General features: G+C 35.6%; 2 protein-coding genes across 10 annotated transcripts in view; both read right to left on the bottom strand.

The window, feature by feature from the left end:
* LOC149789207 (SCO-spondin-like) overlaps positions 1-13,525 on the bottom strand; it is a 194,183-nt gene that overhangs the window by 97,138 nt on the left and 83,520 nt on the right. The window lies entirely within an intron of this gene.
* The window catches only part of LOC149789209 (uncharacterized), a 61,986-nt gene that overhangs the window by 27,991 nt on the left and 20,470 nt on the right, over positions 1-13,525 (bottom strand). The window contains exon 2 of one of the 3 annotated variants that reach the window (XR_016424323.1): positions 2,055-4,914. The exons of the other annotated variants lie outside the window; for them this stretch is intronic. The gene's annotated coding sequence lies outside the window, so the exon portion shown is untranslated. Of the gene's footprint in view, positions 1-2,054; positions 4,915-13,525 lie in introns of those variants that run through there. 3 annotated transcript variants of the gene reach the window in all.

The following is a 13,525-nucleotide window of genomic DNA, read 5'->3' as shown; positions in this document are numbered from 1 at the left end:
TAACCAACACAAATATACATCTTTTTGTGTTGCCATGGACCATTTGATTCTGAAGCTTAGTGTGGGCATTCTTTGAGTAGATAAATGAAATTTTGTGTGCGTGTTAGATGTTAGATCATAACTATAACAGATAAGGAGATTAAGATGCCTAATGATATAAGGACTTATTGCACGCACGTGTTTTTCACCTCACTTTTATAAGCATAATTACACACACTTTTAATCCATTTCATTAAAGCCTTCAGCTGTGTTTTGACTCTTGCATTATTAAAGTATACCATATCCATTGGAAATAGAGCATTCCTAGCATAGAGATGGGCTAAGAATTGAGTGTACTGTATTTGACTATTATTTTGTGAAGTATATATAATCTGAACCATAATATTATTGTATAAACATGAAATTCCACAATTAAATTAAATATTAATATTTCCGATTTCTTTTTTTCCCCTATCCCATCTTAAAATAGGCTAGTATATTTCTAACAGTTTAAAAAGTTTGAAAAAAACTTGTTCTGGCGGAGGGGATTATGTCCTATCCTTCATTTCTTTGTGGGGATTTTATCCTACACCCAAATAACATGGTTATTATATATAATTTGTCAGTAAATTGTAAGCAATGAATATGTGCCTGTGGTGCCAGGAATTATAAGGTTTCTCACATGTCAGAAAAATGGCAGTAAAATTTTAGTTGTAGGTAGTGGGAATTTTTTACACTTAACCCCAATAATACAGTGTAATGTGTCCACCCTGATATTAATGTTGTATGGGTCTTTCTTACAAAATAAAGTGTTGAGTAGCATGTTCCCTGATTGACTGACAGATGCCAAAATTTCAAGAATATCTCTCACACTCAGCAGCCCATATTGCCACTTCTCCATAGATTAAAGTATACTTGCTAGTCTGACTATGCCTACTCTGAAGTCTGTTTTATGATGGAGACCGCTCCAGTGACCTAAGTGGTTAGAGTATCTGCCTCGGATGCTGGAGGTAGTGGGTTTGAACCCAAGCTGAGTCATACTAAAGACTTATATAAATGGTAATAGCAGCTGCCTCGCTTGGCGCTCAGCATTTAGAGGTTAGTGTTTGGATTGGTTGGCTTGGTGTCAGGAGATATGACTGGGTGGGACATGATCATTTTTGCCTGTGGCATGTTGCTCCATTGCTAGACATCACTATAAACTGCCATACTGCAGACATCAGAGCGATATGACAAATATGTTAAAGCTACATTGAAAATGTGAATCACACACACATTTGTTCCGTTTACATACACTTTAGTTGTTGAAATCTGATGGATGTCTAGGGATGTCAAAGGCAGTTGTATTTGGGGTATCAGTGCCCATAGAAACATTTTTCAGACACTGGCCCAGGGCTGGTGACTTTTTATAAAAAATCACAAGCTCTGATTCCAGTTTCCATGTGCTCAAAATTTACCTATTTTTAAAACTATTATTTGTCACACAGCGTAGAAGCTGCTGTACTTCAAATATGAAAAGAAATCAATGAAATCATATTAAATTGACTTTTGTATTTTTCCAGATCTCAAAATATTTCAAGTAAAGCAATGTTTTTCTCCAGGTTCTGATGTCAGCCATTGTCCAGTGGTAGATAGTAGCAAGTTATTGTTACTGTCTAGGTGGCACCACCGCTACTGGTCCATCAATTACCTTTGTGGTTACCTTCGATCATAAACAAAGAAAACACTTCCTAGATTGAATTATGAAGTTAAAATTTCTTTAGTTAGGTAGAGTATGTGTTGCTGTGTGCCGGGGTATTATTAAATGACAGGAAATTAAGTAGTAAATGTACATATTGAAAGAATGATAGGTCTAGCCAAAAATTTAAAATTTTAGCAAATCCCTTGACTAGTATAGAATCGAAATTACCATCAGAAATAACTTTCATTTGTTTTATGTGGTGTAATTTTAGAATTGGGATTGTTTCAAAACATGCATAAGTGTTATTTATCCAATATATGTGTATATTATATCATTTGCTTGCAGTCATAGTTTTGAAAAGGATGTGCAGGAAATAAATAGGATTAAGACAGTCATTATTTAAGTATTTTATTTGAGTTCAGAATATATTGGCTATAGATGCAATGATAATCGTTCACTTCAAATATGGCTTATAAAAATGTTTGTCAAGATGCTCCGATTTGAAATGGGATTTTTTAAAAATTTAAGCTCTTTGACCATTACAGTCTCATTCCTATAAAAGTCAGTGTACTTGATGTCCATGACTTGAATGCTATAGACTGTACACACAAAATACATTTCTTTGCACCAGTGCAAAAATGTTATCCTTGAATTTGAAAAAGATAGTCATGGTCTTCGTCAAGGAGTGACTCTCCCTCTGGGGAAATAGATGTTTACTTTTAAGTTTTGAATATGGCACAGAGAGTGGTGACATTATTGAATCCCTTGATTAATATGGAAAATACCTTCCACAGTGTGAGTTATATCTACAAAACCATCTGGTGACACAACCAGAAATGGAAAATCTTTGGAGACCACAAGTCCATAGGGTTGTACTGAATTCACAAAGTCCTCCATGTACCTCTGTACAGTGACCACCTCATGTTTGCGCCCATGTTCAATAAGTGCGGTACACACAAAATACATTTCAGTGCAAAAAAGTTATCATTGAATTTGAAAAAGATAGTCATGTTTTCATCAAGGAGTGACTCTCCTCGGGGGAAATAGATGTCTACTTTCAAGTTTTGAATATGGCACAGAAAATGGTGACATTATTTATTCCCTTGACTAATATGGACATACCTTCCACAGTGTGAGTTATATTTATAAAACCATCTGGTGACGCAACCAGAAATGGAAAATCTTTGGAGACCACAAGTCTGTAGGGTTGTACTGAATTCACAATAATCTCCATGTAGTTCTGTACAGTGACCACCTCATTTTTGCGCCCATGTTCAATAGTTGCGGACTTTACATTTGTGACAACATTAAATGATTTGGCTAGCTTGGTGCTCTCTGTTCTGTCCATTGACTTTGATATTTGCCAAAACACTTCCTAGACTGAATTATGAGGTTAACATTTCTTTCATTATGTCGAATATGTGTTATAATGTGCCTGAGTGGTTTTAAATGACAGAAAAATAAGTAGTAAAAGATTACATATTGGGAGAACAATAGGTCTAGCCAAACATTTAAAATTTTAAAAATGAACAACTCATTAAATATTTGATATTAATATATTAATGTATATCTGATTGCAAGACTAATCTATACATCAATATAAAAGTTAAAAAGTAAAAAGGAGCATAGTGGGAAAATACATTCATGTTTATATAAACTGCTCAGTCGATGTAACTTTGAAGTCCTTATGAAGTAAACATGACACATCTGTACGTTCGAAGAGTACAAATGTGTCTAAAATCTTTAATATTTCATTTTACGGAGATAAAATTACACTTTCTTTACAAATTAGTCTATTGGCCATGGTATAACGGTGAGCGTTTTCGACCACAGAACCACATTTGGATTTTAGCAAAACTTTATAAGCGACCCTTTTCTGAAGAATTTCAACTTTAGCCTTCATTAATAACATCGTGTAACGTGTTAAAAGATGCATTTTAGCATGCAAACCTTTCAAGCAGCTCATTCTTTCATCCCGAAATTCCCGCATTTATTTTCTTTAGTTCTTCTCTCAACTGAGGAATTGTTATTAAACCAAATTTTAATTCCATGATCAATACCAAGACGTACTTTGAAATGTACATTTATATGTATGTATATCAGCTGCTGGACCAGTAGTGGTGGTGCTGTGTATAAATTTTCAAGGTCAGATAACTGACCATTAGTCCTCATTGTTTGATCAATATCAGACGTGTTGATGTTCATTAGCATCTGTCTTTATACAGTTTCTCTTAACATTTTTGATGTTGTTCGTAGGTGCCACTTAATATGTTTAACCAGTGTTGCATTACACTAGTGTAAGCGTGAGCAATGGACAGCTCAGTTATGATGCATCAAACTTGAACAACAACATAACAATTTAAACAAGACCCCAAAAAATCAAAATACTTACTCAAGTGATAGTGAGTAAGTAGTTTTTTTGGTCAGGTTTTCTTTTCTATCTCACTTTCGCCAAAGGAAAGCCAATTTGTAATCAAAGACTATAAAGCCCTCATAGACCACGTTTAATCCCTTTATTACTCATCATACAAGTACCTAAACAAAATCCCACATTCGACCTACAATCTCCAGATTACAACAGTAAGGTAATCTATTAACAGCTTGCTGTGTTGTTGTTGTTGTTAGCTTTAATCCCATTACTCTGCCATGCATCATTGCACTTGTTGCAGCGACTGCTGGAACAGTTCTAGTATCAAGTAGACTGGTTCTGGCTGGTTTCTGCAATGCATGGGTGTAATGTGTACAAATACCTTTTGTTCATCAAAATTAAAATTAATATGAACAGATCAAATTAAACAGGAAATAATAACCTTTCAAGCCAAAGCCTCTTTCACCTCCAGTTCGGAGTAGTTATGGAAGTTCCACCAAGGATATTTCTTTAAAGCGAGTAAAAAATATGAAGCCATGTAATAACAGCAATGCATGTAAGCAACAGATTTTATAGCCCAGGCAAACTCATGGCTTAGCAATTAGGGGCAAAATACAAGGCATATATATAACGTTTTCAGCTTATGCGTAATACAGTACAGACTGAACAAAGCAGGAAAAATAGTATGAACAAGAAGCAATTCTATTTAGATGAAGCCAGAACCAAACTGACATACAATACTGGAGGCTATTTATTATATAGTAAATCCAATCGTATCTAACTGAGATACCCATTTCACAACTAACCTTGCATAATAGTAGGCATTTCTGTTGAATTGCAAAATTGATGATAGCACATATGATGGATGTCAAGGAATTACAAGTACCTGCAATCACAATATGAAATTTTATTTAAAAAATACACCATATATGCACATACTGACTGGCCCCCACCCTTTTTTCTATGTTGTTTACATGCATATCTTGAGGCATTTAACCTTTGATTATTACTGTTTTTAATTGAACTTTTATTTTACAAAGTAATGATTGCATTAGTTATAAAAATGTTGATGCACAATTTCAGTTCGTTACATAAAAGATGGTATGGTTTGGCTGTTGAGTATTTGTGACCATCTTAGAACTTAAAGTCCAGCAAGGAATCAGCCAGTAGTGGGGGGATGGTGTTTTCAATAAGATATTTTGTTTTCTTTTAATTCAAGATAAATTTGTTTTTTAAACTAATAGATACATGTATTATGTTGTTTTTTTTTTATAGCTCTAATTGTCATATACCAGTAGAGATTTTGGATGGTCTGTTGACCGTCTTCAGTAGTCTATTGTTTATTGTTTGTTGTTGCTGCTTCTCCTACTTATAGGATTGATATGAAACTTTACAAACACATTCATCCCAGAGTCTAAAAAATGGTGCTGCTCTGACATCCAAAATGGCGACTACAGTGTCCATCTTAAAAATATTGTTATCACTATTCATAAATGGATGGTCATATCACCATTCTGTTTTCACTAAAAGACCTCACATGTCTAGCTGGTCCTTAATGAAAATCGTACCACCAATATGGCTGCCACTGACCATCTTGAAATTCTTGTTAGTGTTACTTCTCCTGAATGAATGGTCATATCAACATTTGGTTTTCACTAAAAGAATTCTGCTTCTGGCAAGTTGGTTTTTGATAAAATGGTGCCAGTCTGACTTCCAGTATGGCCCAAATGACAGCCATCATGAAAATCTTGTTATTGCTACTTCTTCTGATTGGATGTCCATATCAACACGGGGTTTTCACTAAGAGACTTTGTATAATGTCTAGTTGGTCCTAACTAAAATGGAGCTGATCTGATATTCAACATGGCCACTGCATTCGACATCTTGAAAGTCTTGTCATCGCTACTTCTGAATGGATGGTCACATCAGCATGGAGCTTTCACTAAAAAACCTCTTGGGCTTAAATGACAGTGGTACTGATAATAAGTTCAATATATAATAATAATAATAATAATGACAATAATAATAATAATAATAATGAGGACTTTGTATAGCGCCTAATCTTTAGAAGCTTTAAGCGCGTTACAACATTAGACGACACCTATAACATAAAAAACATATATAATGATGTGATTACAAAAACAAACACCATAAAATTAGAAACCATAAAAAACATGCTGAGAATATTTAAGGTAGGAAACATTATTGGGTCTTTAAGTTTGTTCTTGCAGTCGGAATAAGTGAGTTTTGAGAGCACTCTTGAATGGGATCACCGTGTCTTTGTATCTAAGTTCAGTCGGCAATTCATTCCACGTTGCTGGGCCCTGGTATGCAAAAGAACGCTGTCCATATGACTTTGTTTTCATAGTGGGAATAATGAGTATACGATTGTCGGAAGAGGAGCGTAAGTATCTTGCTGGTGTAACACATGGGTGAGGTCGGATAGGTATGTTGGACTAGAGTCTGTCAATGAAATGTTGCACAGAGAACAAATTTTGTGTTTGATTCTGGATCGAATGGATAGTCAGTGTAGGGTACAGAGTAGCGGGGAGCTGTGCTCTGATCGTGGTACTCTAAGTGTGATCCGAGCGGCTGTGTTTTGAACTTTTGAAGTTTCTGGAGTAGATATTGAGATGAACCAGACAGAACTGAGTTACAGTAGTTCAGTCTTGAAAGTACTAATAAACACACAAGTGTATTAGTGACATCAACTGAAAGATATGTGCGAATGGAGCTGTGCGTCTCAGCTCAAGATATGTAGCCTTGTATATGTTCATGACATGGTGGTGCAATGTGAGAGTACTGTCCAGAGTAACACCTAGGTTTCGTACTGATTGTGTGAATTTAATGTTGGTGTTGCTGATATTTATTGATTGAGGTAAAGGATGTGAATGAGAAAGTCTCTGCGTTGTGATCAGAATGGCCTCAGTTTTATCATCATTCATCTGCAGCTTGTTACATGTCATCCATGATTTCACATCAGAAATGCACCTCGCTACACCTTGGATGGTAGCATCAACTTCAGTTGGGTGACTAGATTTGTATATTTGGGTGTCATCAGCGTGCAATTGGTGAGACACTGGATGATGATCTATGACACTTGAGAGCGGCTGAGTGTACAGAATGAAGAGAACAGGTCCAAGGACAGACCCCTGTGGAACACCACATCATAGATCATCTGGGCTGGAGTGTATTCCATTTGCAAACACAATTTGTGTCCTGTTGACCAAGTAGGACTTGAAGCACAATAAGGCTGTATCATGAATGCCAAATGCATGCTGAAGACGGTGAAGTAATACATCATGGTCTATTGTGTCAAATGCTGCAGAGAAATCTAGGATGGTGAGGACTGTAATCTTTCCACTATCCAAAGCAGAGATAATGTCATTAACTACGTTTAGAAGAGCAGTTTATGTACTGTGGCAAGGGCGATATGCAGATTGTAATTCGTTTAAAAGATTGTTTGAATTCAGATGAGATATACGCTGGGATAGAACAACCTTTTCTAAGATTTTGTATATGAATGGGAGATTAGAAACTGGGTGGTAGTTCTTTAAATCGTTATGGTCTAGTGTTGGTCTTTCAGCAGAGGCTTTACAATGGCAGTTTTGAACAATGATGGGAATTCCCCTGATGAGAGAGAGGTATTAATAACATCAGTTAGTGAAGGCAATTGTGGATCTAAGCACTCAAGCAGCAGTGATGTTGGAATTGGATCAAGTTCACATGACTTTGGTGCACTCTTCATCACGATTGTACGTACAAAATCCATAGAGACTGGTTCAAGTGCTGCTAATGGTTGCCGCTCAAATTCTGTATCCCAACTGTATGGTGACGACGAGTCAATTGAAATTGTGGTGTCAAGCTTATCTCTAATGGTTTGTACTTTGTCATGGAAGACATTTGCAAACATGTCCGGAAGGTCAACTGGAGAGAAGGTAGTTGGAAGTGGTGTAGATTTGTTCCTTGACATTAGCTTGTTAGTAATTTCGAAGAGCTCTTTGCAGCTGGAACTTTCCATGATCTTAGTAGTGTAGTGGGCTGATTTCGCTGCATGGACTATATTTGTGACATTCTTCTTAGCGGCTTTATAGATTTGCTTATGAATAGTGAGTCTGGTGGAAAGCCTAAGATTCTCAGCTTTACGGCGGTGTCTTTTAGAAGTGCGAAGCTGGTCCCTAACACTGCTATACCATGGAGAACACTTTTGAATTGATGCTCTGCACTTGGTAGCTGGGGCATGTTTGTCGAGCAATGAACGCAGGCAGTTATCGAGTTGTTCAGCTGTAGGAGGATGCAAGTTGTTTGGTTTGCTTGGATGTCATGCATTAGTTTGGTTCTATTTGTCATACGGAGGTTTCTCTTAGTAGCAGATAAAGTTGGAGGGTTAGGGACTGATACGTCAAGATGGCATATAATGCAGAGGTGATCTGATGCAAGTTCATGGGATACCAGGGAGGACCGTAGAATGTTATCATCAGGTCTATGAATAAACCAGTCTAAAATGTGACCACGTTTATGGGTGGGTTGGTTAAATGACTGACTGAGGTTGAAAACATTAATGAAATCTATGAGGTTTCATGTGTTTGGGTTTCCGGGACAGTCAAAGTGAAGGTTGAAGTCTCCAAGAATAATCAGGATGCCACCTATCGAATTTCCATATTCCAGATAAGTTCAGTATGACCACTACAGTGGCCATTTTTAAAATATTGCTATTTCTACTCATCCATTATGGATGGTTGTGTCAACATGGTGTATTCACCAAAAGACTTCTTAAGACATGTAGCTATTCCTAAATAAAAATGGTTCCGAACTGATATCCAATGTGGCCACCATGGCAGCCATCTTAAAAATTTTGTTATCGCATCTCTACTTAAACAGAAAGTAATAATGAAATGGGGTTTTCACCATATGCCTTTGTATGATGTCCAGTTGGTCTTAAATGAAAACTGTGCTAATCTGATGACCAAAATGTCCATCACAGCAGGGCTTATCATTGGAAAAGTACAGTAAATTTATTTGCTTGATATATTTAACAGTTGAAAGTGTTCTGTGTTCTCACTGTGCCCAAATTTATGGTAGCATTCCCACTGGTCTATCATATTAGCCATGTGACACTTTAGAACCCACTGTTACACTTTAATGTTTCCCGACATCCATTAAAAAGTACTCGGTTAATTAAACACCCTATCACGAAATACTAAAACACCATTATTCAAATAACACCTGTTCTTTTCTTTTCTTACATGTGTGATTATTAATATAATCCATGATAATTACTGGCTCACTTGGCCACTACATGTATCTGTTGCACCTGACTTGACCAGGCATGACCTTTGTTTTTGGATTTGCACTGACATAGTCACATGATTGGCCTGCCATGATGGAGTCCACTTGTATCATGTATTATATATCTCAGTGATTTCCATTATCAACTTAACGTGTGACATATATTTTCAAATTAAACAAATGATGAATGATCATTCTGAAAAATGAACACTGCACCTTCAGAACAGCATAAAATTACCCAGCTAGCCCCATCTAGATCTGTTATTGATGCTTATACATTGGTGATTCCAAATCAGATAGTAGAAATTACCTGAAGAAAGATCATAACAAAGGAAAGACAGTTTTCAGTAGTGAATGGGAGATTTCATATACATCAGTGAAAATCAGTGGTTCAAATGGTAAATTTTCTGTACTGCTAAATTTTGGTTAGATCTGCTTAGTTACAAATGGGTGACAGGGTGGGTGGGTTGGCATGGTTTACGTTACTTTAGGCACTATTAAAACTTGTTATTAGCTTTACTTGTCATAGAACAGAAGAGGTTATATGATTGTCTATCATGCATCATTTGTTATCCATCCATTTGTCTGTTACTGCTAATTTGTTATCACATCTCCTAACCTACTCTGAGGGTGGCAGTAAACCTTTTTTACGCACGCATTCATGTCACGGTCTAGTAGGTCCTAAATGAAGATGCTGCTGCTCAGACATCCAATATGAAAACAGAGTTTTCACCAGAAGTCTTAACATGCAGGTATCGTCTAGTTGAAAATCTTGTCATTACTCCTCCTCAATGGATGGTGATATAATGTTTTAATTAAAAGACTTCTCATGATGTCTAGTTGGTCTTAAATGAAAATGGTACTGATCTGAGCTCCATTATAGCTGTCACAGCATCGATCGATCTTAAAAGCTTTTTATCATTACTGCTCCATAGCAAATAGTTTTGTGACAATGGTGCTGTTCACAAATCCAATATGGCTATAATAGCAGCCATTTTGAGAAATTTGTTATCACTGCTCCTACTAAATGGATTTCTTATTAACATGGGGATTTTACTAAACACGTAAGGTGTCTAATGAAAATAATGTCACAAAGGCCACCACAGTGACCATTTTAATGGTCATATCAGCATGGTGTTTTAACTGAAAGACTTGTTGTGATGTCTAGTTGGTAATAAATGACAATGATGCTAAACTGACCGCCCAAATGGTCATTTGGAAATTCTTGCTCTACTCTTCAATGGAAAGTCATTTTGACGTGAGTTTTGACGTGGGTATTCGTTAGAAGAGTTCTTCTGATGTCTAGTTGGTCCTGAATGAAAACCATGCAAACTGACCCACAGTATGACCACCATGCAAGCCATGTTCTCTGCTCCTCCTAAATGGATGGTATATCAACATAGAGTTTTCACCAATAGACTTCTTATGATACCTAGCTGTTTTTAAGTGAAAATATTGCCATTGGTAGATCCAATATTGATGTTACAATGGCTGTCTTGAAAATGTTGCCATTGGTAGATCCAATATTGATATTAAAATGGCTGTCTTGAAAATGTTGCTGTCACTAAACCCAACCCCCACCCCCCAGCATGGATGGTTATATTGTCATCGGGATTTCACCAAAAGACTTTTAATGTTGTCTTGTTACAACTCTATGGTCTTCAACTAAGTAAAAGAAAAGATAAAAAAAATCATCAAGTTTTGTAAAATTCAACAAATATTTTTATTTTCTTTGAATAAAAGGAACTTAACAGTAATGTGAATTAAATCCCAAATAGTCCTAAAAATTCTACCACATTTCCAAAAGTGTAATGTTCCAAATGAATTCCAGTGGTGTTCCAAATAAATTCCAATCTTGCTTGTTCTGATGCTTGAATGGTCTTGAATTTGCGAATTTGCAGATGGTCTTGCTGTTTCAAATGGATGTAATCTAGAATATGTCCTTGAATAAATTCACAATAATCCTTAAAGAGTGATTTTATCTTAAAGTCAATGGGCACTTTGTAATTTGAATGAATACTGGTAATTAAAATAACTAAATCTCTTCAAATAATAATTGAACACTACTAAAAGACCGATTCCACTACAGATGTTAAGATAGGAATAGTAATTCTAATTTCAACAACATTACATGCATGATGTATATACCTTCCCTCTCGACTTATGTTGCAATAAACCATTTTCTGGAAATAGTTGTCATCTTAGTAGAATTTCCATCAAATTCGTATAGAAAAGGTCAGGTCTGTTTAAATAAATATTAGCAAGCTGTCAGGAAAAGGGCAGGCAGACCATGTTTTTCTGAGGGGAATTCCGATGTCCTGAATTCACATCCAAGTTAACATGTTTACAAACAAAATTACATTATCTTAAAGCACAGGCCCACAACTACTATTTAATATGTTCTTTACTAAATGACCCATAACAATGTATAATCATTAAAAACAATTAATATAGATATGCATAACAGTCTACTTAGTCTTAACCGAAAACATGGTATTGTATTAAATTCCTGGACATTTTTCTCACTCAGTAAAGCATCAATCCATTCATGGGACTCTTGTTATTTTTATTGTAGTAAAAATAGTATTTGTTCTTATAGTTGAGAGATTGTTGTTGTTGTTAATTTCTGGAATGTGACAAGGAATTTTGTGCATGAAAATTAGATGTTACTCAGGAGTTGCTCTTATTTTTGCATAGTATACTCCCAGCAAGAGAAAAACATACTTAGATAAAAAAAAAAACATAACTGAAATGGGTGCTGCGCTATGAATTTTTCTTTTGTATATCCAAGTAGGAAAAGGTGCAGTATGGATCTTCCAATTCACCTGTTTTGAAAACGCAAATAAAAAGTGAGGGATTGTTCCTTAATTTATATTGAAATATTTTTCCAATGATAAACTAGTTGAAGTTGGAATTTTTTACATGATAATTAAGTGTTGATAGTTTTTAATCAGTATATTGCTGCATTATTTGGCATCATCCCTTCATTTGTTAGAATCACAGATGTGAGCATGAAAACCTCAACCAGTCAGCTGTTTTTACAATTTTAATTTTATAATTGCCATAGCTGAACTTAAAACTACATTATGTCTGACATTTGGAAAAAATATAACTTTGATAGTTTCAACATTTAAATTCAAAAACTAATGAGTTTAATAAGTTTTGACATGTCAAAAGTGGTTCATATAAAAAATGGTAGCTACTTGAAATGTTGGAAACAAGAAGTAAATGATGTAACAATCCAATTTGTATCAAACTGGCTGACTGTGAAAAAAATTTGCATTAATAATTATTTTACAAATTCTGTGGGGCCCCAAGTGGCATAGTGGTCTGAAACGCTCACTGTTACGGATCACTGCCATCTCACCTCTGTCTGCGTGGGTTCGAATCTCATTCTGGGGGTTTTCCGGGTTCTTCCTCCACCATTTATACTAGCCGCCATGTATAGCCTATCATGTGGTCAAAAAAGGCATTAAACCCTATAACAACAACAACAAATTCCGTATGTCGTTGCGGGCTGCAGGAAATAATTCCATGGGCCATCAGTTTAAGACCTCTGAGCTAGATACATGTAAACTGTACCTTCTAGCAATGCATGGCAACCTTAATGTTTCTTCTTATAGTTTTTATACAACAACCATGTAATAATATTATATGTGCACCTGTTTTCCAGTTTGCTTGTTCTTTATTTTCTTAAGAATAAGTTAAGCTCCCTACAATCTGTGTTTACCAAACTATTTGATCAGCATGCCTTTGGGAAGAATCTGATTAATTTTAGATATCAAAAGTCAGGGTGACTAGGACTGAAAGACTGAAGATGGTTATCTACCTGTATACTCACTGCCTTGACCAAACCATGTAAATGGCTCACATATGAGATGAGAAAGACACTAATTGATTGAGACAGAATGGCGCCTTTGTTGGTTATTGTTATCTAGGAGATGATCGACCATGGTGTTATTGCCCGGATTGAGGAAATAACAATGTCAAATATGAAATTAATGGATGGAATAACAGAGATCTGAGCAGAGATATAGAATAGAATACAGAAGCCCCCCATATAAAATATAACAATTTAATCAATTACATAAACAATATGAAATTGAACATAACATTTGAATGATACACTTTCTCTTAGAAATATAATTTCAAAATTTATAAGAAGTGTAATTATTCATTCTGTTATACCGATAAAACAAATTTGATCA

Source organism: Sinohyriopsis cumingii, chromosome 11 (genome assembly GCF_028554795.1).
Source record: "Sinohyriopsis cumingii isolate HCF-2022 chromosome 11, ASM2855479v2, whole genome shotgun sequence".
NCBI lineage: Eukaryota > Metazoa > Mollusca > Bivalvia > Unionida > Unionidae > Sinohyriopsis > Sinohyriopsis cumingii.
This window is presented reverse-complemented; position numbering and strand designations above follow the sequence as displayed.